This window comes from Pan troglodytes, chromosome 2 (assembly GCF_028858775.2).
Source record: "Pan troglodytes isolate AG18354 chromosome 2, NHGRI_mPanTro3-v2.0_pri, whole genome shotgun sequence".
Lineage (NCBI taxonomy): Eukaryota > Metazoa > Chordata > Mammalia > Primates > Hominidae > Pan > Pan troglodytes.
The window spans coordinates 86,444,517-86,470,326 of NC_086015.1; the positions used below are offsets into that span (position 1 = coordinate 86,444,517).

General features: G+C 35.3%; 1 long non-coding RNA gene across 3 annotated transcripts in view; it reads left to right on the forward strand.

Moving 5' to 3' along the window:
• The window catches only part of LOC129143513 (uncharacterized), a 469,878-nt gene that overhangs the window by 176,808 nt on the left and 267,260 nt on the right, over positions 1 to 25,810 (forward strand). For all 3 annotated transcript variants that reach the window (XR_008547024.2, XR_008547023.1, XR_008547022.2), the window contains one exon: positions 20,863 to 20,964. This is a non-coding gene — a long non-coding RNA (uncharacterized LOC129143513). The remainder of the gene's footprint in view (positions 1 to 20,862; positions 20,965 to 25,810) is intronic.

Consider the following 25,810-nt stretch of genomic DNA (forward strand, 5'->3'; position numbering starts at 1 on the left):
ATTGTCCTTCAATCCAAAAGCTTAGAAAATACCTTTTCTTATAGAATCTATTTCTGACGGTTTTGATTGAACTATTTAGGTCTCAGACCAGTTGGTCTGATCAGGCATCTTAGCCACATTATAATTATACACCTATAATCATGTGGTTTAAAGAGTAAATTCAGCAGCCTCTGAATTCTGATTGAGTTTGTTCAGGTGAATGAGGCTCCTCCTCTCCAGCTCTCCAGGCTTAAACTTGGACATGTTTTACATGTAGGGCAACTGCTTGGCTCTTGCTATTTTGTGGCTCCCAGTTTACAGCAGTCTGCATGAGGTTAATTGGAACAAATTCCTCGTCCCTACTCTTTTCTTTATGTGAGAATATAATCAGAATGACTATTTACATAGTAATTTACTTTCCACAGTATCCAACTTCCTAAATTCAAATCTATATCTGTCATTATAAGTACAAACATCACTTCCTTACCTGGGTTTTATTAACTTTCCCCTTTCAATTTGGTAAAACTCAGGTACAAAAGAACAAAACAAAAACACGCAACAACAACAACAACGACAAAAACGCTTATTATGAGTATGTTGTGAAGAAATCCCTCAATGGATCAAGTGGATTAAACTTCATAATCTTGAGCCATTTCACCGTTTTCAAGTAGATATGTTCACATGCATTTTATCACTGTCATGTACAATTTGAGAAAAAATGTTTTAAAAGCATAAGAAATAGTACTGTATTTAAGAAAAAATTATAATAGATGGTCTGTAAATAACCCACAAGGTAGTATGTGTTTCTTTTTCTTTTTCTTTTTTCTTTTGATTCCTTATTTTTTATTCACTGAGGGAAAATCCCATAAAGGTTGCAATCCCACTTTTGCTAAGTGGAGTACTGAAAACTACACATCCACATTCTTTGTTATGGCATAAAAATATCTTACTTTTTCTTGTCTGCATGATGCAGTTCTTTAGGCAGCTGGCAAAACACACTGCCCATTCAGCAATTATGCAATTCCCTTCTGGTGTAACAAATGCATTCTTCGTGTCTTTATTCTTAGGCTTATTATACTGAGTTAAGAGGATTAATCTACTAGTGGAACTCTATTATTCTCTACATTAGGTCAGAAAAAAAGATTAGTTTTGCAGAGAAAAATTACAAGGCAGTAGTCACATTTGATACTTTTTCTCTGTTGTTTTAATTAAGCTATATTCTAGAATTTAAGGAATAAATATATTAATAATAAAGTTATTTTTGAATTGGAAGTAAGCCCTAAAGTTTGGCATGAACTTACTGTGTAACCTTATTCTTTATGTGCCTTTCTTTACTCATTCAGTCTCTTGTGCTGTAAACTTCTCCACACATTGACTTTTACTAAATACGTATGTGTACTCAAATCTCTCCCATTAGAAAAAAAAAAAATCACTCTATTTTTCAGCACAGGACCCTGTTTGTCATTAAAGGATACACATAGTAAATTTAACAAATAAACAGATGTATATTTATGATTTACAAGTTCTACTCATTCATTTGGTCATTTAATAAATATCGATTACCTCCCAGGTGTTCAGGACTACTCTTAAAATTTTTACATGTGACTTGAGAGAGTCGTAAGTTAACTGTTAACTCTTTTTCCAAATGCATGTCTTGCATCTTTTCTAGATACTTTTTCTTGGTGATCTTATTTTTTTACTACAAGCAATTTATGCTCAATAATATATTAGTAATATAATAATAATGATTTATGCTCAAAAATATAATTAATTTTCTCTCCCTCCTGCAAAGCAATGATAATACAGGGATGTGGTTCTTGATGTAAATATGTGCAGCTATTTTTAGTTAAGGCCTAATTTTTACTCTAGCTGCCTTTTATGTTCAGAACTATTTTCACTGGACTGACATTATTCCCACAATAAATCATGGCAGAGAGGAAAACTTTAAAAATGTACAAGGACTCCTTCCATCAGTAGTGTTAGCACATGTCACCAATGACTCAGGTATTTCCACTCTGGCTTTGTAGAAAACTTTTCTTTGATGTAGAAGGATAAATATGGCTTTCTAAAGCTATGTGGAATAATTTTATCTACTTTTGTTTTCTATAATTTCCACAACAAAATGCAATACATACATATATATTATTTTAAAACCCTTTCTAAAGTGGTATATACACACTGCAAACCCAATCCCCACCAATACGTCATACATCCATATAACAAACATGCACATGTATATATATATGTGCATGTACGTATATACACATACATGCATACATGTGTATATGTATGCATACAGGCATATACATACATGCATGTACTTACATGCATATGTATATGCACATGCATATCACTTACATGTATATGCACACAGGCGTATGCATACATGCATGTGCATACATAGACATACATGCATACATGTGTGTATATGCATACAGGCATATGTGTGTATACATGTATTGACATGTGCATGTACATACATACACGTATGCATATATACACATACATATGTATATGTATGTACATATATAATTGCTTTCTATCGGTTGTGTTATTAAATAAAATAAATCTCTAAAAAACGTGTATTTTCCTCAAAATAGCAACTGGCATATAATAGATATTTAACATTGATTGATTATAATAATTCTTATTATAATTTCAGTATACTTACTTGCTACTTAGCTCAGAGGCTTACAAATTTCAGATGTTCCAATAAATAATTAAGAGATTAAGTCTGTGAGTGACTGTGTTAAAATTAGTTTCTGTAAACTGTGGTTGTTCATCAGAGTTGCCTACAGAATAATTTTTTTTTTCTTTTTTTGAGACAGAGCCTCTCCCTGTCGCCCAGGCTGGAGTGCGGTAGTGAGATCTCGGCTCACTGCAACCTCTGCCTCTCAGGTTCAAGCGATTCTCCTGCCTCAGCCTCACATGTAGCTGAGATTACAGGTGCACACTGCTGCATCCAGCTAACTTTTGTATTTTTAGTAGAGACGGGGTTTTGCCATGTTGGCAAGGCTGGTCTGGAACGCTCGACCTCACGTGATCCGCCTGCCTCGGTCTCACAAAATGCTGGGATTACAGATGTGAGCCACCACTCATGGCCAGGACATTTTTTTTAAATGAAAAAACAAAAACAATGATTTCCCCTTCAAATATCAATTGAGCCCTTTACTAAAAGTAGTTTAAAAGTTGTCCAAAACCTTTAATCAGTCTTTAAGGAATAGTATTATCATCAATAATATCATGATATGCATCCTATTTTAACAAATGTGCAACGTACCAATGTAGTACCTTAAATTACAAAAAAAAAAAAGTCTGTCTTGGGTTACCACTAAAATATTTCTCCAACCTCTTTCTCCTTTGCTTCACTGCTCTATTTTCCATTAAAAATTCCTTTTTAATATTTCCCAGTCAATTTGCCTGATTATTTTATCCTTCTGATTTTCTCATCATTGTCTTTAGGATTCTTTTTGTCCTTTCTCTCACCAGCACCTTCCTTTGATTCTCTGCCTATATTCTCCTCCATCTGGATTCCCTCCTTCATAGCTCTTCTGCTTCCACGATTTTAACTTACATTTCTATACTGACAAATCACCAAAGAACATTTCTGTCTCTGACGTTCAGCCAGTTTCTGATCCTTTATTTCCAGTTGCTTTCAGCTATGTCCACTTGAACGATTTGATATCCTAACAGAATTCAAATTTCTAATGTATCTACATTTTCCTAATCAGAAATTCATATGTGGGAACATCTGATTTTGCTGTGTAATCACAACAATGTAAAGTTTTCAACATCTTGCCAGTCCTCAGGCCCAAAATGACCTATGTTACCTACTTTATTTCAAAACATGTTGCTAAAATGTTGCCAAAAATAATTAATAAAAATGTGACAACTATTTTTAATGCAAACTATTGACTTCATAATATTCTATGAGTAAATGTATTATATGGTTCACTCTAAAACAAAAACAAAACAATTCTAACAATTGTTAACAATGTTATTAATGATTCTAAACAATGATCCACAATCTGAAACTCTGGATGTAAGGCCAAGACATTTGTATTTTCAAAAGTTCATGATGTTGAGCTAAAATACAAATCCACACATTTTTAATATCAATTGAACACACAATGGGGAAAAATAGTCTTTTCAAAGTGGTGTGTGTTGGGACAACTGGGTATCCACATGCAGAAGAATGAAATTATCTGTATCTCCCACCATATACAAACACCAATTCGAAATGTATTAAGACTTAAGATTGGAAACTGTAGAACTACTAGAAGAAAAGGTAGGGGAAAAGTCTTCACGATATTAGCCTGGGCAATGATTTTTTTTTAAATATAAGTCTAAAAGCACAGGCAACAAAAGTAAAAATACACAATGGGACCGTAGCAAGCAAAAGAGCTTCTGCACAGCTAGGGGAACAATCAACAGAGTGAAGAGACAACCTATGAGATTGGAGAAAATGTTTACAAACCATACATTTGATAAGGAGTTAATATTCAAAATATATAAGGAAATCAAACAACTTCATGGTAAGAAAAAAAAAACTTGATTAAAAATAGGCAGAGATCTGAACAGATATTTCTCAAAAGATGACATACAAATGGTCAACAGGTATAAGAAAAAATGTTCAACATAACTAATCATCAGGGAAATGCATATTAAAACCACAGTAAGATATCACCTCACACCTCTTTAGAATGGCTATTTTCCAAAAGAAAAAGATAACAAATATTGGAAAGGATGCAGAGAAAAGAAAACCCTGGCACATTGTTGGTGAAAATTAGTACAGCCATTATTCAAGACAGAATGTAAGTTTCTCAAAAAATTAAGCAGAACTACGAAATGATTTAGCAATCCCCCTGCTCAGTAGTTAATCATAGAAAATGAAATTAATATTTGAAGACATATCTGCATGTCTGTTGAAGCATTGTTCACAATAGCCAAGATATGGAAACAATCTAAGTGTCCATTAACAGAGGACTAGATGAAGAAAATGTGTTATAGATACACAATGGAATACCATTCAGCCTTAAAAAAAAAAAAAAGAAATTGTATAGTGGTAACAATATGGATGAACCTGGAGGACTTTATGTTGGGCGAAATAAGCCAGTCACAAAAAGACAAATACCACATGATCTCACTTACACTTGGAATTTAAAAAGGTGAACTCATAGAAACAGCGAGTACAATGATAGTTACCAAGGTCTGGGGCTGGGGCTGGGGAGGCCGCTGGGGAGATGTTTGTTAAAAGATACAAATTTGCAGTTAGGGAGAAAAAAATAAGTTGGAAGAGTTCCAATGTACAACACAATGACTATAGTTAATAAGGTATTCTTGAAATGGCTAACAGAGTAGATTTTAAGTATTCTTACCACAAAATAGAAGTATGTGAATTAATGCATATATTAATTGTCTTGCTTTAGCCACTCCATAGTGTATGCATATTTTAAAACAACATGTACATGAAAAACGTATGCAGTTTGTATTTCTCAAGTAAGAAATAAATACATAATGTGGGAAACAAGCTTATAGAAAAATGTCACCACACCTGGGAGCAACAAGAACTCAATGAATATTCTTGCAATGACTTCATTCATTAACTCACTTGGCAAGAAGCTACATGTTATACTTTAATCCAGTAATCAAGTAACTAACATTTTTAGGCTTTCTGTTATTTGTTAATTAATGAATTAATAAATTAATTACATCTCAGTAATGAAAGGGCAAAACAGCTTTATGCACTCAGACGAGTATGGACTTTGTAGTACGTCAGATATGGACACATATCCTATTTCTAACCCTAATTTCCATATGACCTTGGGTAAAGGTAACCTGCTTACCTCCATAAACCTGTTTCCTCATCAGCAAGTGCATTCAGTTAATCTCATCTTGCATATTCTCATTTCATCTAGAAAATTTCAGAGATGTGTTTGGAAACTACCAGACCAATACAACACACAACAATACAGCAAGAGCATAGTTTTTTGCTTTTTTTTTTTATTATACTTTAAGTTTTAGGGTACATGTGCACAATGTGTAGGTGAGTTACCTATGTATACATGTGCCATGTTGGTGTGCTGCACCCATTAACTCATCATTTAACATTAGGTATATCTCCTAATGCTATCCCTCCCCCCTCCCCGCACCCCACAACAGGCCCCGGTGTGTGATGTTCCCCTTCCTGTGTCCATGTGTTCTCATTGTTCAATTCCCACCTATAAGTGAGAACATGTAGTGTTTGGTTTTTTGTCCTTGAGATACTTTGCTGAGAATGATTGTTTCTAGCTTCATCCGTGACCCTACAAAGAACATGAACTCATCATTTTTTATGGCTGCTTAGTATTCCATGGTGTATATGTGCCACGTATTCTTAATCCAGTCTATCATTGTTGGACATTTGGCTTGGTTCCAAGTCTTTGCTATTGTGAATAGTGCCACAATAAACATACGCGTGTGTGCGTCTTTATAGCAGCATGATTTATAATCCTTTGGGTATATACCCAGTAATGGGATGGCTGGGTCAAATGGTATTTCTAGTTCTAGATCCCTGAGGAATGGCCACACTGAATTCCACAATGGTTGAACTAGTTTACAGTCCCACCAACAGTGTCAAAGTGTTCCTATTTCTCCACATCCTCTCCAGCACCTGTTGTTTCCTGACTTTTTAATGATCGCTCTTCTAACTGGTGTGAGATGGTTGTGGTTTTGATTTGCATTTCTCTGATGGCCAGTGATGGTGAGCATTTTTTCATGTGTCTTTTGGCTGCATAAATGTCTTCTTTTGAGAAGTGTCTGTTCATATCCTTCGCCCACTTTTTGATGGGGTTGTTTGTTTTTCTCTTGTAAATTTGTTTGAGTTCATTGTAGATTCTGGATATTAGCCCTTTGTCAGATGAGTAGATTGCAAAAATTTTCTCCCATTCTGTAGGTTGCCTGTTCACTCTGATGGTGGTTTCTTTTGCTGTGCAGAAGCTCTTTAGTTTAATTAGATCCCATTTGTCAATTTTAGCTTTTGTTGCCATTGCTTTTGGTGTTTTAGACATGAAGTCCTTGCCCATGTCTATGTCCTGAATGGTATTGCCTAGGTTTTCTTCTAGGGTTTTTATGGTTTTAGGTCTAACATTTAAGTCTTTAATCCACCTTGAATTAATTTTTGTACAAGGTGTAAGGAAGGGATCCAGTTTCAGCTTTCTACATATGGCTAGCCAGTTTTCCCAGCACCATTTATTAAATAGGGAATCCTTTCCCCATTTCTTCTTTTTGTCAGGTTTGTCAAAGATCAGATAGTTGTAGATATGTGGCATTATTTCTGAGGGCTGTGTTCTGTTCCATTGGTCTATATCTCTGTTTTGGTACCAGTACCATGCTGTTTTGGTTACTGTAGCCTTGTTGTATAGTTTGAAGTCAGGTAGCATGATACCTCCAGCTTTGTTCTTTTGGCTTAGGATTGACTTGGCGATGTGGGCTCTTTTTTGGTTCCATTTGAACTTTAAAGTAGTTTTTTTCCAATTCTGTAAAGAAAGTCATTGGTAGTTTGATGGGGATGGCATTGAATCTACAAATTACCTTGGGCAGTGTGGCCATTTTTACGATATTGATTCTTCCTATGCGTGAGCATGGAATGTTCTTCCATTTGTTTGTATCCTCTTATTTCATTGAGCAGTGGTTTGTAGTTCTCCTTGAGGTCCTTCATGTCCCTTGTAAGTTGGATTCCTAGGTATTTTATTCTCTTTGAAGCAATTGTGAATGGGAGTTCACTCATGATTTGGCTGTTTGTCTGCTATTGATGTATGAGGGTGCTTGTGATTTTTGCACAATTGATTTTGCATCCTGAGACTTTGCTGAAGTAGCCTATCAGCTTAAGGAGATTTTGGGCTGAGACGATGGGGTTTTCTAGATATACAATCATGTCATCTGCAAACAGGGACAATTTGACTTCCTCTTTTCCTAATTCAATACTCTGTATTTCCTTCTCCTGCCTAATTGCCCTGGCCAGAACTTCCAACACTATATTGAATAGGAGTGGTGAGAGAGGGGCATCCCTGTCTTGTGCCAGTTTTCAAAGGGAATGCTTCCAGTTTTTGCCCATTCAGTATGATATTGGCTGTGGGTTTGTCATAGATAGCTCTTATTATTTTGAGATACGTCCCATCAATACCTAATTTATTGAGAGTTTTTGGCATGAAGCGTTGTTGAATTTTGTCAAGGGCATTTTCTGCTTCTATTGAGATAATGATGTGGTTTTTGTCATTGGTTCTGTCTACATGCTGGATTACATTTATTGATTTACATATGTTGAACCAGCCTTACATCCCAGGGATGAAGCCCACTTGATCATGGTGGATAAGCTTTTTGATGTGCTGCTGGATTCGGTTTGCCAGTATTTTATTGAGGATTTTTGCATCGATGCTCTTCAGGGATATTGGTCTAAAATTCTCTTTTTTTGTTGAGTCTCTGCCAGGCTTTGGTATCAAGATGATGCTGGCATCGTAAAATGAATTAGGGAGGATTCCCTCTTCTTCTATTGATTGGAATAGTTTCAGAAGGAATGGTACCAGCTCCTCCTTGTACCTCTGGTAGAATTCGGCTGTGAATCCATCTGGTCCTGGACTTTTTTTGGTTGGTAAGCTATTAATTATTGCTTCAATTTCAGAGCCTGTTATTGGTCTATTCAGAGATTCAACTTCTTCCTGGTTTAGTCTTGGGAGGGTGTACGTGTCGAGGAATTTATCCATTTCTTCTAGATTTTCTAGTTTATTTGCATAGAGGTGTTTCTAGTATTCTCTGATGGTAGTTTGTATTTCTGTAGGATCAGTGGTGATTTTTTATTGCGTCTATTTGATTCTTCTGTTTTCTTCTTTATTAGTCTTGCTAGAGGTCTATCAATTTTGTTGATCTTTTCAAAAAACCAGCTCCTGGATTCATTAATTTTTTGAAGGGTTTTTTGTGTCTCTACTTCCTTCAGTTCTGCTCTGATCTTAGTTATTTCTTGCCTTCTGCTAACTTTTGAATGTGTTTGCTCTTGCTTTTCTAGTTCTTTTAATTGTGATGTTAGGGTGTCAGTTTTAGATCTTTCCTGCTTTCTCTTGTGGGCACTTAGGGCTATGTTTTTTTCGTTTTTGTTTTTGTTTTTTTTTTTTAAGTCAGGGTCTCCCTCGCTCACTGAGGGTGGAGTGCAGTGGCGCGACCTCAGCTCACTGAAGCCTCCTCCTCCCAGGTTCAAGCAGTTCTTGTGCCTCAGCCTGCTGAGTGGCTGGGCATACAGGTGCACACCACCATGCACACCACCACACCTGGCTAATGTTTGTATTTTTAGTAGAGGCAGGGTTTCACCATTTTGGCCAGGCTGGTCTTGAACTCCTGATCTCAGGTGATCTGCCCACCTCAGCCTCCCAAACTGCTGGGATTACAGGCGTGAGCCACTGCACCAGGCCGAGCATAGATTTTAAACCAGCAGACATCTTAAAATGACAGATTTCAAAACCTCCTTTCAGGACTCAGTGGCATCAGAGTCAGAATCTTTGTGAGTGGGTCAAATATCTACATTGTTATTAAGCTCTCTGGCTTTGATCCGATGTACACAAGCCAAACATTTAAGCACAATTGCCTGGGATGAGGACATAGTATATACCTTATAGTCATTTTTTTTTCTTTTTCTTTTTTGTGTTTTGAAACGGAGTCTCACTCTGTTGCCCAGGCTGGAGTGCAGTGGCGTGATTTCGGCTCACTGGAAGCTCCATCTCCCGGATTCACGCCATTCTCCTGCCTCAGCCTCCTGAGTAGCTGGGACTACAGGCACTCATCACCACACCTGGCTAATTTTTTTTTGTATTTTTAGTAGAGATGGGGTTTCACTGTGTTAGCCAGGCTGTTCTCGAACTCCTGACCTCGTGATCCGCCCGCCTCGGCCTCCCAAAGTGCTGAGATTACAGGCGTGAAGACACTGCGCCCAGCAATAGTCATTATTCAAAGTACTTTCAAACACATTCAATTCATTCAGTTCTTACAAGGCAGGGAGTCATGGATCCATTCATTCATTTATTAACCAGGCAGTGATTGAGTATCAGGCATTATGTTAGGTACTGAGTGGTAAAATGGGAAACAGGCCTAGGTGTTCCTTAGTCATGGAGTATATAATAAAACAAAGTTCATGATATTTATACACAATATGAATGTGCTTAATGCTGCTAAATGGTACACTTGGAAATGGTTAAAATAGTGAAGTGTATGTTATGCGTATCTTACCACAATAAAAAACAAAAAGTTGACCATATTTATTCTTTATAGCAATTATTCCTAATAGTAGACTATTCTGGGAGAAACATATGAAAATGTTAGTTTCAAGGGTTGGGAGATCACATAAGACTTAAAAAGTCAAGTAGTCTCCACAAATTCTGAAATGTTTTCAAGGTATATAGCATTCCCTCAGCCATGAGGTAGTGACATGGAATGCACCAGCTCTTTTACTGACTTGACCGACATCTATGTCAAATTATTTGATCTCTCTGATGTTTATCTTTCCTTATATAGATCAGCCTCAAGAGTTAACACATTAAAGTTAAGGAATGTCCAAGACAGCAAGAGACAACCTCAATGTCAAAGTGAGCCATAGTGGAGACAAATGGAGTCCACACAAAACCAATTATAAGTTAGTTCAAATGCTGCTAGTGGTCACTTCAGATATCTTAGCTTGGCTACTCTGTAATTAGTCACTGCTCTTCAGAGGACTTCATTATCTCTGGAGTATGCCACCACAGAAAAAGATACAAATATTTGCAAAGTACCATAATTGATTTTAGATACTTTTATATGCATTACTTCATATACTTACCAATTTTTTTGTAGTGAGGACACTTAAAATTTACTCTCTTAGCAATTTTCAGGTACATACTATATTGTTATAAACCGTAATCACCGTGATGTTCAATAGATCTCTTGAACTTATTCCTCCTATCTAACAGAAATTTTGTGTCCTTCGACCTCAACATCCCCCCATTCCCTCCAGCTCTTGGCAATCATCATTCTGGCCTCTACTTCTATAAGTTCAACTTTTTTAGATTCCCTATATACGTGAGATCATGTGGTATTTGTCTTTCTGTGCCGGTTTATTCCATTCAGCATAATGTCCTCCAGGTTTATCCGTGTTGTCACAAATGACAGGATTTTCTTCTTTCCTAAAGGCTGAATGGTATTCTATTGTGTATATATACAACATTTTCTTTATTCACTCATTGATAGACACATTTTTAATTGGTAGTATTAGTTTTGATGAGGTATAACTTCTAAATATATTCATTTTTAATTTCTTTCTGCACTTCCAAAATTTGTCCACCAGTGACATACCTAATTTTTGTAGTAGTAGTAGTAGTAGTGTTTCTGAATCTATATTTAAATGAAGCTATACAAAGCTTTCATTAGAAGATATAGTAACATAGAGACTAATCATTCTCCAACTTTGTTGTGCATGAGAAATGTTGGAATTAATTTTTTTTAAATTTCTAAGCCCAAATCCAAAAGATGCTTTTGCAACTAGAGGTTGTAGATAAGGATATGTGGTTTTAACAAGGTTGTGGGCTGGGTGCGGTGGTTCACGCTTGTAATCCCAGCACTTTGTGAGGCTGAGCCAGGCAGATCACTTGACGTCAGGAGTTCAAGACCAGCCTGGCCAACATGGTGAAACCCCGTCTCTACAAAATATAAAAACATTAACCGGGCATGGTGGTGGACACCTGTATTTTCAGCTACTCAGGAGGCTGAGGCAGGAGAACCGCTTGAATCTGGGAGGCAGAAGTTGCAGTGAGCAGAGATTGAGCCGCTGCACTCTAGCCTGAGCAACAGAGCAAGACTCCATCTCAAAAACAAAAGCAACAACAACAACAAAATAAGGTTGTGAAGTAAGTTGTTCAAATAAACACTACAATTAAACTCCCATTGTTACCCTCTCTCACCAGTATATTAATATTAGATGTCGGCAGGTCCGTGGAAAAAGATACATTACTTCTTTTTTCACCTCATAATTATATAGTTTTCTTGCTTATATATAAGTAGAAGGGCAAATGACAACTCAAAGAATAAAATACACCATTCTTTCTAGTCTTTCTCATAGTTTTTTTACACAAATAACAAATGTTTATATAGCAAGTATTGTCTTTACTTATTGATAAGTAGTTTTACTTTCTCTATTTTAATGGAGAAAATTAATAGAGAATTAATAGAGAAAATCTTCAGATTCTTTGCACTTATGAGTGTGTATATATGTGTATTTATATAAGAATACAATTCAATTTAAATTACTGATTATAATTTGAAAAAACTTCAGTGTTTTTGAATTTCTCTGATGTTGCTGACGATTTGTAAAAAAAATTATTTATAGCCTATGATAAGATGTTACTTTTGAAGTATGGTGTCTTCCTGCTTTCCACACACTTATAAAAAAGCTGTTAAAACCAAACCATGTTAGTTATAAATATTTATAAAGCAAAATCCTATCATGAGTTTAAAACCACATGTCACTTTTTCACTACTCTGTAACAGTGATTAATATGAACTAAGTGGAAGCTGCCATTTTACTGATTCTTCAATTTAATTATTTATGATTAGAAGTGAACAGAGATCGAGATGTGCTCTTGAAAGTAATTCCTCTCATAGGATACTCATGTCTTTGACTTAGATATTTTTAGTTCACTTCCAGTATGCCTAATGCTTTCTTCACTATTTTTCTTCAGACTGTGAAATTATTTTTAAAATAGCTCTTCTTCAAAAGAACTAGCAACAACCAACAGTATTCACTATTATTCATCCAAAATGTTAGAGTCATGCAATAACAAAGGCAAATACGGGATACCTATTTGTAAATCAACAGGCGGTGTTCCTCATACTTAGAAATCAGTTGGGAATTTAGGGGGAAAGAGGCAACATCAAATTAGACTGCAAGATTGGCAGCAAGAGATGGGTCCTACTTTCCGTGCTCTTTCTTCAATTCTTTCAGAAGTTCCCTTGCTTTTGAAAAGAAGGAAACTGAATTAAACCCTCAGGCTGTTTCTTAAATTAATGGAGAAATTCCCCCCTCCTATTTCTTCTACCATTTTGAACTTTCCTTAGAGGCCCACTCTGAGGGATGCCCTGATTCAGTGGAACTAAACTGAATTTAAAAGGCATAGTTATCTAAGCTCTCTTTCTAGCGTGAAAATTAATTAGCAGTGCCCTGATGTAGCAAAAACAGGGATCTTGTTTTAGCAGTATTTGGGAAAATTGCAGTCATTTACCATGATTGACCTCTGCTCAGTGTTTCAATTAGCAATTGCCTGCTCTCTTTTATTGATAATTCCTCAATTTTCCTCACTTTGCTCATTGTTTAATAGTGAATTCTCATTGATGGGATATCCTTTTATTAAAGAGTTTTCCCCCAAGTCTTGACCCTATGACAATACCTCTTTAGGACCACAGTTTATTGTGTACTATTTATGTTAAAGCTGAAAAAAATGCTGAGTTGTCCTTTCTTGAGGTTGAGGCTGGATAAACTGTGGACTCTGTGGATCTCTTATCGGAGTGCCTCCTAATCCCTACCTAATGCTTTGGCACTGTTTTAGATCCCAGAATCTTAGAATAATCACAGAGTGGGTAAGAGGTTATGTTAATATGAGAATAAGATTCAGTTTTTCCATCAGATACACAGAATGTATGTACAGAGTCAAAAATTAATTTCCATTATAGAAAAATAAAGATTATGTTATTTCTTAACATCTGATTTTGTGGTCTGGGCTTCATTCCTGCAATAAACCTGACAAGTTAAAGTGAGTCTTTTATAGTTTAGTGCTTTTCTTCATCTACACTTCAGCAATATTAACTATTTAATTAAATGAATGCAGCTTCCAAAAAGACCACACAAAACAAAACACTAATTACGAAGATATGAAGACTTGAAAGAAAAGGATAAATAGAGGTATATATAATAACTTTATCCTACTGTATTTGAAGAAGTGTTGTGAAAGAGTGACTGGTCATCATTAGCTTTGTTTCATTTCTAGGTTCTAGAGAATAGAGAGTTAATTTTAAGCCAGGCTTTGATTGTAGCCAAGTCAAGTATTATAAGTACATTTCACTTTCTTTTTTGAATATACTAATAAATTGGCTTATGAAGGATGGAACTAAGATAAGGAGAATGAGTTTCCTAAGATGCAGACTTTAAGTGGGGGCTAACTTTCAGGGTTATGGAAATACTGACTGTGCATGCGTTTGTATTACCTTGAGAGTGTGTGTCTCCTTAAATTTTGCCTCCTAAGTTTCTCATCCTCTCACCCTGGTCTTAGCTGTTTGACTTTTAATATTTGTATTATTGTTAAAATACCAGGTAATGTAGAAACAGACTTGCTTTTGAAATGAGGCTAATACATTAATGTTAGCATTAGAACACATTGCTCATATAAACAGATTGCTACATTGCTGTTCATTCTTTTACTGTTAGTATTTGTGTTTCTCATGAGTTGTGGCTTTTGATGCTATAATATTGGCTTCATTTATGTTACAACTAGTCCAGTGTAGATTTTTCAGAAAAATAAATATTTAAAGATCTGCTTTTCCTCTGACTATTTTTAAACGGAAACCCCAGAACACTTGATCCAAAAATGTTTTAAATGCAAGCTGAGATTTCACTTACTTGGTGCATGGTTTGTAAGTCTTACAGACTCCCTGCAATGTGAAACATCTCTAGTGCTGAACACCACTGACTTGTGCTATACAGAAGAGTTCTGTAACAGTAAACTTGTCTTAGAATGAACATATCCTGAAGACTTAATTCTACCTTAAAAAACAAAATAGGGTCATAAGACCACATTATTCTGAGATGAATAGTCATTTAAACAAAACAGAACAGAACAAAACTCTAAGGCTAAAGAACAGAAACTCTGGTAAAGGTCAAGGCAAGGAAGCTGGCCCGAGCACTTCAGCATGAGAGTGAAATCCTCCCATCTCCAGAGTTCTTGTTAGGGCTGAGTGAGCCACGAGGCACAGTGGGCATGGTGCCTAGGGCCCACAAAACTGTTAAGTACAAACAAAACATATTTTAAGTTTATTTTAAAATCACAAGAAAAAATGAATCTAACCCAGCTGCATATCTTTATAATAACACAGTTGTAAAATATAATTACTTAATATATATTTTTTAATATAAGAAGAGGACCACAGAAGCAAACTTTCCTATGGCCAATGAAAGTCATAATGTCGCTGTGCCCATTGTCTCTGGAAAAGGTTCATAATCCTGGAAAGAAGCATTGATAGTCTAGTTTAGGTCACAAGTCCACCTGCTTGACTCAGTGCTGCTAGAATTTGAATAGAGGAACAGATTAATAAATGGGGTAAATGCCTGATGGCTAAAAAAAAAAAAAAAAAACCAACAAAACAACAAATGTCTATTTCATATGGGTGCCTAGGCATTATGAATTTTAATAATGAGTGTTCATTTACATTGACGTTTAAGGAATCATTGTATGAAAACTGCCAATTCCTTTCAACATCAGTCTCCTGGTGAAAAGGTGGTGCAAACAGATATGTCAGATATGTATGCCTCATCTAGACAGTGAAAAATACTGACGGACCAGTTTTCCATCCACCAATTTGTCCTTCCATATTTAATGCCAAATGTAATTGTAATGATTTTTTAATGGTATTATGTTCCCAACTCTCCCTAAACATCTTCTTCTCTATGTAAGGTTAGGTTTTGTGAGATGTATTAGTTTGTTAGGTAGGGCTGCTGTGGCAAAATACAACAGATTGGGTGACTTAAATATGAAAAAAATATTTTCTTACAGTTTTGGAGGCTGGAAGTTCAAGATCAAGGTGTAGGCAGGGTTTCTTTCTTCGCACTGTGTCTTCATGTGGTCTTCCCTCTGTGCATGTCTATGACAAAAATGTCCGAATTTCCTCTTTTTATAAGGACACTAGTCATATTGGATTAGGGCCCATCCTAATGACCGCTCTCAAACTTAGTTGCCTCGTTTTTTCTTATAATTTTTTTATTTGTACAGATGGGATCTCAGTATGTTGCCCATGCTGGTCCTGAATGCTTGGGCTCAAGCGATCTTCTCAGCTTGGCCTCCCGAAGAGCTGGGATTTCAGGTGTGACCCACCACACTCAGCCTTAATTGCCTCCTTAAAGACCCTATCTCCAAGTACAGTCACATTCTGAGGGTTAGTAATTCAACATATGAATTTTGGGGGGATACAATTCATCTCATATCATAAAGTAATAAAAATAGATTAAACATGCAGTTCTATGTAAATATGTTTAAGTTATTATTACTACAGGTTTTATTATTTAATATAAGGCATGCCTTAATATGAACTATGCAGCTGGAACAATGGAGGGTCATGAAGATATAAACTTGTGTCACTTAAGTCCAGAGGGCATTGGGCCACTATGACATACACAGGTTGAAGAACATAAACTTTTTTGTGATAAAGCCAAGAAAAGCGTTTCCTATAAAGCAGTGTTTCTAATACTGTGAACCTTATATCACCTAGAATAGAATCACCTAGGGTGCTATTTATTGGCTTCACCTCAGTTCCACTGACACAGAACCTCTGGAGGTGGGGACTCAATCATCTGAACTTTAATAAAGCTTTCCAGGTGATGGTGGTACATAGTGAAGTTTGAGAACTGCTCTGGAGTCAGGTGGTATTTTTTGTCTTTTACTTTTTAATTTAATATATTTCAGATTCACAGAATTGGCATAATGATACTTAGTCAGTAGACTTTATTATCATTTCTCAGTGGGCTGTATCTATCTATCTATCTATCTATCTATCTATCTATCTATCTATCTATCATCTATCCACATCTATCATCTAAAATATACTGAATGTCATTGAACTAACCAACCAAAGAACTAATATAATACATTGATCATAACTGATATGTTTTATTATAACTTATATTTACTAATATGTTCTCCCCATGCCATCCCCCAACCCCCCTCTATAATGACCACTATCTGAATTTGTGCGTATTTTTCTCTATCTCAAAAAAGTGCATATATATAAAAATCTACATAATACATTTCTGTATATACATATATATATAGACACATATGTCTATATCTCCACATCTATCTATCTATCTATAGTTTTAACTGTTTTGAACTTTTAAAAAAGGTTAGTAGGTTGTTCATAGTCTTCTAAGATTGTGTTCACCTCCTCCTCCCCACTGACAGCATTGTACATTAAATTTCATCTAAGTTATTCCAAGTAGCTTTATAATTTGTCTGTTTTCACTGTTGCAGGTATATATGTTCATTGACACTATTACAGAATTTTCATTTTTTGAGACGTGGTCTTGCTGTGTTGCCCAGGCTGCTCTTGAACTCCTGGGCTCAAGCAATCCTCCTGCCTTGGCCTCACAAAGTGCTGGGATTACAGGCATGTGCCACCACACCTGGGTTGCACTATTATAGAATTATAGTGCATGGATATATCACATTTAATTATTCATCTCCGTTTCACTTGGGTTAATTTCTCATATTTCCCTATTATAAATAACCTTGCTAGTAATATTCATGTATATGCGTCCAAGTTCACAAATGTGAGGCATATCGTTGGATAATGCCTAGCAGTATAAATGTTGAATAGTTTGATATGAGAATAACTTTAAATGATATTGCCAAATTATTTTTCAGAGTCATTTTAACTATTTATGTTCTGATCAATGATACTAAAACTATCTTCTCTAGCACATGATGTGATCAGGGCTCTTAAATTTTGTCAGTGGGTGGATATAAAATGGTATCTTGTGGTCTTGATTCGCATTTCCTTAACCACAAAGAGGTTGAGCCCGTCTTCATAATCTTACTGGTAATTATGTGTTTCCTCTTCTCTGTGATACCTGTTTGTGTCTTTTGTCCATTTTTCTGTTTGTGTCTGTTTTGCCTATTAAGTTGTTTATCCTTTCCTTTTTATTTTCTAGAAGTGATTCTTTGCTTTAATATATCCTTGGTCCTTTTCTCCTAACAGTTTTTACTTTGTTTTCCCTTACCTTATGTGCCTTTTGAAAAATCAAAATTCTTCATTTTAATAGAGTCGGTTTTATCAATCATGGCTTCTAGCTAGCATTTTTTTTGTCTTGTTTTAGGAAATGATCTTTATCCCAAGGTCAGAAAAGTATTAATCTATATTTTTGACTAAATGTTTAAAGCGTTGTTTTTGATATTTATGTTTGTAATCTATCTGAGTTTGCTGGAGTGAAAGGCATTAGGTAAGGATCTAGTTGCCTACAATTTTTTTACCTATAGATGGTCGTTTTTCTTTGGTTTTATTAATTGATTTTTTTTCATTTTGAACTGATCTTGCATACCACTCTTGTCATATGTCAAGTTTTCATATATGCATATCCGTCTAAACTCTTTATTACGTTTAATCTGTTAATTTAGAAAACTCCAATACAATGCTACTCCCATCATATTTATTATAGCCTCATAATAAGTCCTGCTACCTGGTAGGGTAAATCCTCACTCTTTATTCTTTTTCTGCAAAAATATCTTGATTATTCTTGGCCGTTTAATCTTCCATATAAATTTTAAAACCAGACTGTCAGGTTTTATTTAAAAAAAACCTTATCTGTATCGAGTGACTTAAAAAAAAATTCATTTACTCTGTGGACTCACCAGAATGACAGAGAAAAGGAAACAGAACTATTAGTCTGGCCTTGAAAGCTATTATATCAGAATCACTTAATGTTTACATATATTTAATTAAAAATATATGTTTAAATAGTATTTAATTTGGGATTTAAAAATTTATCTTTGCTTAGGGCATTAAAGAAAAGGATTGTAATCTAAAGTTTGTGTTTTTTTCATATCATCATGGTTTGCATACTGGGAGGATTTAGAGTGATGTTATTTCAGCTTCACTTTTACAGTTAGTTGCAATGTACTATTTGGTTTCTTCATGCCTTTTTATTTTATAGATATTCAAGCAGAAATTACTATGCTTTTCATTATAAGGTGGTTTATTTACTACTAATTGAAAATAAATGAACCCTCTTTCACAAATTTTAAAATTTTGTTATTGGGATAAATACAAATTGATTTAATATTCCTCTTGATAATAATAAAATGGCACACATCACCCCATCCTTATCCCTGTAAGAAAAATAACTTTCAAACATAATGTGTAACCTGGATAAGCACACATAATATGGCAATTACAATATGACTCCATTCTCCCCTTACCTCATATATTCACTGATAGTAAGTTAGGTAGCATATAAATCTGCAGCAGCAATTTACAGAATAGAAACCTGGTGATCAAAAGGAGTTTGTGTAGTTTCTTAAAGTATGTTATTTATTCATGACACATAGCTTAGAAAGTGATAGAATTTAGCATAGTGCATATGTCTGCTACTTCATTGTATTTGTGTTAGCAAAAAGTTTTTTTTTATTTTTTTTTCCCCTAGTTCAGATTTGCTCAAGGACATAGAATGTGAGGACGTTTAGTATTCAGGTGCAGTGTACTCTGTTCTGTTAATTCCTTTTATGCGGAGAAGCTGGAATGTGAAAAGGTTGTAGAACAAGGAAACAAACTCAAATGGTTATTTCTTCTTTTAGTCTAAGTCCATTATAATACAGTGCCAATAAACATGGTGGCTAAGATATATGAGTGTGAACCACCCTATTTGTGTCTGAAATTCACTAAGACTGTGATTCTAATTTACGTTAGATGAAATGGTATTTACAAAGCACAAAACAAAAGATATAATTGAATAAATGTGCAATTTCTATTCTTCTGTTCTAACCACATTCTTTGCAGTGAGCTTTGCTTGGGTTTAAGCTTTTACCTTGAACTGAAATCAGAAGAAATTGGATTCTAAGGCTTGAGAACTCCTCACTGAAAAATCAGTAAACTGAAGGGAGGGAGAAAGGCAAACTTCATAATTGAGAAAAATTAAAATCTTCTCTGTAAGTGAGGTTATATATACAAGATTAGACCACGCAGAAACAACAACTGAAATGAAAGTGTGAGTCAATGGCATACAAGACATACTGCAGGACAAATTATGTTTCCAATATAGATGAAATCAATTTCATGCACAATTTATTAGTGCTGTCACGGATGGTCTGTCCTAAGACAGGATCTAGGTGAATTGAGTTATTTACCTACAACAGTAGCAAGTGGTCTTTTAGAGAAGTGTTTTTTGAACTTCTTCGCTCCCTAGGGTGCTTGTTAAAAAAAAAATACAGATTGCTTTGCCTTACTTCAGATCTACTGATTCAGAATTTACTCTGGAGGAACTTGGAAATCTGTATTCATTATCAGTTAATTTATGAAAACACTGCCTTAGAGGAAGGTCATGTATGAACCAGGAGAACCCTAGTCAAGTGTGTTTGTGTGTTTGTGTGTGTATGTTGGGGTGGGGGGTTACTTTACAGAAAGTAATTTTTTTTTTTTTTTTTTGACACAGTCTTGCTCTGTTGCCCAGGCTGGAGCGCAGTGGTGCCATCTCGGCTCACTGCAACCTCTGCCTCCTGGGCTCAAGTAGTCATCCCACCTCAGCCTCCCAAGTAGCTGGGATTACAGATGTGTGCCACCACACCCAGCTAAGTTTTATATTTTTAAAAGAGACAAGATTTCCCCATGTTGGCCAGGCTGGTCTCGAACTCCTGACCTCATGTGATCTGCTCACCTCAGCCTCACAAAATACTGGGATTACAGGCGTGAGCCACTGCACCCAGCCTAAAAATTTAATTTTTAAGATTGTATCTCCCTAAAAATGCACCAGCCTGAATAGAAAGATCTAGTTAATATTCAGTTGATTTCATTATTTTCCTATTAGGTATAATTATGACTTCGACCTTTGTTTTTTATTTTATTTTATTTTATTTTTGTCAGGAAAATGCCTATTTTGGAGTGAAACCAGGGCTGCCTTATGAGCTAAACAGAGTGTGTTACAGCTTCAATAGACTAAACAAGCTCTAAATTTATCTTCCTATGGTAAGTAGAAAATGATAATTTAAAAATGTGCTTTTTATTTATCTCCATTAAGCCAACATGAAGAAAATTTAACATCTGATTTTTTTGTTAGTACATAGAATAGAAAGTTGTTTAAAGCAACAACAAAAGCCAACCAGACAATTTTGGATCAATAAATTTAGAATGTGTTCTTACAGCTAAAACTTTATAAAGAGAATTTCAACTTAGATATTCAAGAATGACTCCAACATATTTTCCTTTGAAATTAGAGCATTTTGCATATGTAGCTTGCCAGGGAACTTTTGGTTTCTAAAAGAAGTGGTTTCTTTTTACAGCAAGACACCCATTTTTCTAGTAGGAAGACAGGTTCAAAGAGATTCAGGAACTTGCTTGGAGGTGCACATCAGTCACTGGAAAAGTCAGAAATCAGTGAAGAATTCCTTACTGACCACCCAGCCTCTTGTGGAAATGTGTTTGTTGCCCGTGCACTTTCTGAGACAACTTAGCCCTCGAGAATTCCACATTTCTTGTTTTGTTGTCCAGAGTAGCCTTCCTTTCAGCATTGCAAGTGTCAAAATTGTTTCTGTCGATGATTAGGCAAAATAAATGCTTTTTCCTTTACGATTTAATCTTCGTGGAGCCTTTTCACAGGAGCCAATGTGGGGGCAGATGCTCCATAGCGCAAGCCTCATCTTTTCCTCCTCCTGTGACCACCCGCTTCCTGTCTCAGCAGTTAGATCCACCTCACAGTCCAGCTGCTTCCTCAGTTCCAGGCCCCATGGCTCCCTCAGTTATGGCACAAGTGCTGTGTGAGCAGTGACCCTGGTGGCCTCCCTGTCATCGTCCAGCTGCCTTTAGCCTGAGCACTGACTTTAACAGATTCCCCTCACATGTCCACTGTCAGCCTCACGCCGGACTTCACAACTTCCCTCGTCCATTTTGTTACCCTCCTGCTTCCTCTGTGTGGAACTTTGGAGATTCACAGCCCCGTCTGTCCACCAATGCCTCAGAGATGAGCTGCGTAGGAGGTAGGGCTGCCCACCTCCTTGGAGCTGCCCACTCTCATCTCTGAGGAGAAAGTGAAGTTTAGAATGCTTCTCCAAGATACAGTTGACAATGTTGCGCAACTACGCTTCAAATTAATTTGAATTTTATGAAAATAAGCATAAAAAATATGACTACATCATACTGAAGTCTGATGCAAAGTTTCTCTCTCAGCAAGCTTAAAAGCCAAGCATCATCAGAGATAGGTAGCGTAATTACAGTAGAAAAGATGCCAACATATGAATGAAAATATGCCAGGGTACTGGATCCCTAATTTTTTCTTGACATTATCAGTGTTTCTAGCCTCCAGAAGTCTCTTTGCTCACCTGGGTCTTAAATACCTTATTAATAAAATGTAAATTGCAAAATTTAACCTGCCTGAGGACCAGGACTTTGGTCAGGTATAATTTTAAATTAAATACATTTCATCATAAAAATAATACTAAAAATTTAACATTTAACAAAATTTGACCTTTAAACTTTGTTTAAAAGATAACATTTTATGTTTTTTAGTAACATAGGAACAACAATATTTTGAAAAAATATAAAACAAGAAGCAAATCTCTTAATAAGACTGCTGGCATTTTTAAGGATTTCTTTTTGTGGGTACACAGGCATATATTTCTTCTTTCTCTTTCCTTCTCTTTACCTCTCTCACACACACAAAATTGTGTATTTTTAATTCTTCACTTTTTTTTACTCAAATTACATGATAATATATATTATAATATAAATTGAATTTTATTATAAGAATAGTTTTTTGTTTTTATATTAGTTTTAAATGTTTATATTATACTCTATAATTCTCTCATCTTTTGACTCAGACTTTTTTGCAAATAAAATTTTAATGATACACATTTATTAAGTGTTTATTATGTCAAAATTATTTTCCATATACAGATGCTTCTCAACTTACAATGGGTTTATGTCCCAATAAATCCATCCTAAAGTAGGAAAATTGTAAGTTGAACCATGGTAAGTTGGGAACGGTGTTGTGGTATTTTATTTGGTGAACATTTAAATTGCTTAAATCTTGTTTTATTTCCAAAAGTTTTAAAATAAAATAGCTTTCAAACAATATAAAATAACAAGATGAAAATATCGCCTGACAATATCAAAGTAATGAAAAATAAGCAGAGAAAAAATAAACTGAAACAAGAATTATGAAATACATGCTGTTAAGTTTTATGCATTCATTAGAGATGTGCATCAAATTACGTTTTGGATTTTTAACAGCCAAATTGAGGAGAAGGGGTGTTGGCTAGCATAAAGGTATAATTATTTACATATCCTAGTGATATAAAATAAAATCAACCCCATTTCCTGAAAATGCAGCTTTTCTTGATATAGAGATCTCAGGGAATAGAGTTGTTAGATTATATACTTTTATTATAATCTTTAAATTTAAAGAATATGCACATATTTATAATTCTTGATACTTATTACCAATTTTTTTCCCCAAAACCAGCATGGGCATTTTCACATAAACTTTTCAGTGCAATAAGTGGTAATAGCTCCTTTTTTATTAATTTCTTTAATTAATCCCATTTCTTTGTTGGTAGCAAGACTCAACATTTTTTTCGTTGTGTTTGCGTCTTGTTGTATTTGCTGGCTTATGAGTTGCCCAATCCCTTCTGTCTGTAAGATTTTTCATAAAGGATCTTACATAGGGAAAGTTTGGCCCGTGGTGTTCTGGCATAGTCTATACAGGTAAATATTTCGAAGTTGGTTAAGGTCCAGCTTTTCCACAACTGAGGCATTTATGTCTAATTGCAATATTCTTGATTATGGCAGAATCTAGTCCTCTTTTGTATGTACATTTTTAACAGAAACATCACTCAGAGTTACCGTGCCTTTTGATTTTAATATATGTAAAGTTGCAAAGAAAGAGAGCAGCAGATAACAGGGTGACAGTGCATTTTGTGATTTTGTTTGTATCGGCCAGACTGGCCTACTGTAAGCTTGAAATCTAGAATTACCTTGCACTTTAGATTCAAAATTTTTATAATTATATTTTCAATTACAGAGATAGAAATTTTCATTCATTCTGTGACAGTCTATCTTTGCTGTAGCCCACTAGGAATAAACTATTATCGAATTCTCTTGATACTTTTTCCTCTTGCCAAACATTTCAGGAACAATATTAAATCTGTGGTTTAAGGACTCATTATACTAACACATTATTCTTATCACCTGCTTCTCTGTGTTGTGCTGATTCCAAAATAATTTAAATCATCTGCTAAAAAGGGTGTTTTTTTAAGTTTTTATGTTGTATGTAATAAGCATTAGTTATGCTAACATTATTTTAAAAACAAACCAGCATGTTTTGAAGCACTGCTTTTAATCAGATAACTCTGTAAGCATGTGGCCTACATAACCTAGAGTCTTCTGTTAGTACACATTTTTGAATGTTTTGAAGAAATGCTGGGTGCGGTTCTATCAGAAAGGCAACCTGTTCATATTCCATCACACTGACTGCATCTGTTCCAGCCACATGCTGTGTGAACTTGGACTGCTGGAGTCAGGGGAAAATCACTACTGCCACATGATGCTTTCCCCGGAAACACATGTTTTTAAAAATTTTGCAAGGGTGAAATAGAAGATGGTAGTGGTATAAAAAAAAGCAAGCACGTGAATCTACCTGCAGTCTAGGTCTTAGAAGACTAGTGCCTAATTTTTTGCTACAGAGTTTGATGGATATGAAGAATGTTGAAAAGCCTGGGGGATAGAACAAAACAACAAAGAAAAGAATTTGAATTCTTTAGTCTGAAGAGAAGGTTGGAAGGTTAAAGACTATCTTATTAATGGAATTCAAGTTATATAGAAGTTTTGTAATTGAGTCAAAATGAATTAACCTTTTTCAAAGGCAATTTTGATTTCTTTTCCAATGTCTTTAAATAAGAGCAAATGAGGGAATGATAGAGGAGGAGGGGATGATGGAATATCTTTGAGCATAGGCAATTTTCCCTGGGATTTCCTTTTTCTCACCTCATGATAGTATACACTCAGGACTTAACCTGAAGATTTTTTCCCAATTCTTTCCTTTCTATCTGTCCTTTCACCATTTCTATTCAGAATGAAACATTGACCTGACAAAACTATCCCAGGACCACCCCTGAAAGGAGATATTCTGAGACTGATACAACTGCCTTCTGATGTTAGGATGAGAAAAAAAAAAATCAGCTTCTCAGAAGTTACCAAGCATGATTTTAATTTGGTATAAAATAGACAGAGCAGCCATTTCTGGTAGTGATGGCTGTTACACCTAAGAGTGCTGTTGGAAAATGGAGATAGATGTCTCTCTCCCTGAATCATGGGAGTTAGGTTTTCTGGTTTTAGAGATTTTTGAAAAGCAATAAATGCCCCAAATGGCTTGCCAAACTTTTCATTCCAGTTTATAGTACAAGCTAAGTATTCTTTATCTGAAGTGCTTAGGATAAGAAGTGTTTCAGATTTCAGATTTTTTTTCAGAGTTTGGAATATTTCCAAATACAAGATGAGATACCTTGGAGACGCGACCCAAATCTAAACACAAAATTCATTTGTGTTTCATGTATACTTTTTATGTATAGCCTGAAGATAGCTTTATGCAATATTTTAAGTATGTCCCCTAAATGAATAAACTCTGTGTTATACACCAAGTTTTTACTGCAAACTATTACATGAGGTCAGGTGTAGAATTTTCCACCTGTGGCATCATGTCAGCACTCAAAAAGTTTTGAATTTTGAAACACTTCTGATTTTTTGTTTTAGGGATGCTCAACCTGTATCCCAACGTTGTAAACATGTCCCTAAATTCTAGACTACTTAAAGTGCTCGATTC